Raw genomic sequence first — 1,576 nt, forward strand, 5'->3', positions numbered from 1 at the left:
CCTGTTCGGGCGCCCGCACCCGCATAGCCCAGCGCCCGCGCCCGTTGACCCGCTAAGGCTTGTGGGCCTATGACACGGGGGCCCCACGGCCCCAAAACGTTAAAAAAAGGAATATCAAAATAAATAAATAATAATAATAATAATAAAATTAATTAATTAATTAAGGAATTAATTAAGTTAATTAATTATAATTAGGTTAACCTAATCACTAATTAACCTAATTAACTGTTAGTTAATTAAAACAGTGTATGACATGCGGGACCCACACGTCAGATTGACCCAGTCAACTCCCTGTTGACTGCTGACGTCATGCTGACGTCATGATGACGTCAGCATGCACTATTCTGGATAATGCTAGAATTAAATAGTTAAATAAATTCTAAAAATTAAAAAAGGTTTAGAAAATCATATCTTTTAATCCGTAACTCGGATTAAAATATTTTCAACATGAAAGTTGCTCAGAACGACGAGACAAATCCGGATACGCAACCCGTTCGTCCGCCACACACCCCTAACATATCAAACTCGCAACTTTCCCCCTCCGGCTCCTCTGCCCGAAAACACGGAACACCGGGAATACTTTCCCGGATGATTTCCCCCTTCGCCAGCATCACCTCATACTGCGTTAGGACACACCTAGCACCGCTCTTTGTCATGTCTTGCGTCGTCTTGCTTATGTTTGCACTGTATTTATTGTTTCTTCCCCCTCTTCTCTTCGGTAGATTACGAGACCGACGCTGCTGCTGCCCAGTTCGACTACGGAGTTGACGACCCCTCTCTCTTGCCAGAGCAACCAGGCAAGCCCCCCCCCCTTGATCACCAGATATCGCCTACTCTTCTCTATACTGCTTGCATTAGAGTAGCGTAGCATGTTACTGCTTTCCGTTAATCCTATTCTGATGCATAGCCTGTCATTGTTGCTACAGTCATTGATACCTTACCCGCAATCCTAATTGCTTAGTATAGGATGCTAGTATTCCATCAGTGACCCTACACTCTTGTCCGTCTGCCATGCTATACTACTGGGCCGTGATCACTTCGGGAGGTGATCACGGGCATATACGATATACTTTACACAGTTACATTACCTGTGATACTGTTCGGAGATGGGGGCTGAAGGGGCAGGTGTCTCCATCCCGGTAGAGGTGGGCCTGGGTTCCCGACGGCCCCCGACTGTTACTTTGTGGCGGAGCGGCAGGGCAGGTTGAGACCACCTAGGAGACAGGTGGGCCTGGCCCTGTTCAGCGTTCGCGGATATTTAACACGCTTAACGAGATCTTGGTATTTGATCTGAGTTGGCTACGAGCCTATACGCACTAACCATCTACGCGGGAGTAGTTATGGGTATCCCGACGTTATGGTATCAGCCGAAGCACTTCATGACGTCAGCGACTGAGCGGCGCGCGCCGGGTTGGACTGCGTTAACGCAACTTCCTTTGTAATGGAGGTTGCTAGGTCTGCTCACCGGCCGCGTACGCAACGTGCAGGTGTGCTCAGGGCGATGGGCCCAGACCCCTGCGCGCTTAGGTTTAGACCGGCGTGCTGGCCTCTCCGTTGAGCCTAGGTGGGGCTGCGA

The sequence above is a fragment of the Triticum dicoccoides genome, chromosome 3B, assembly GCF_002162155.2.
Source record: "Triticum dicoccoides isolate Atlit2015 ecotype Zavitan chromosome 3B, WEW_v2.0, whole genome shotgun sequence".
NCBI lineage: Eukaryota > Viridiplantae > Streptophyta > Magnoliopsida > Poales > Poaceae > Triticum > Triticum dicoccoides.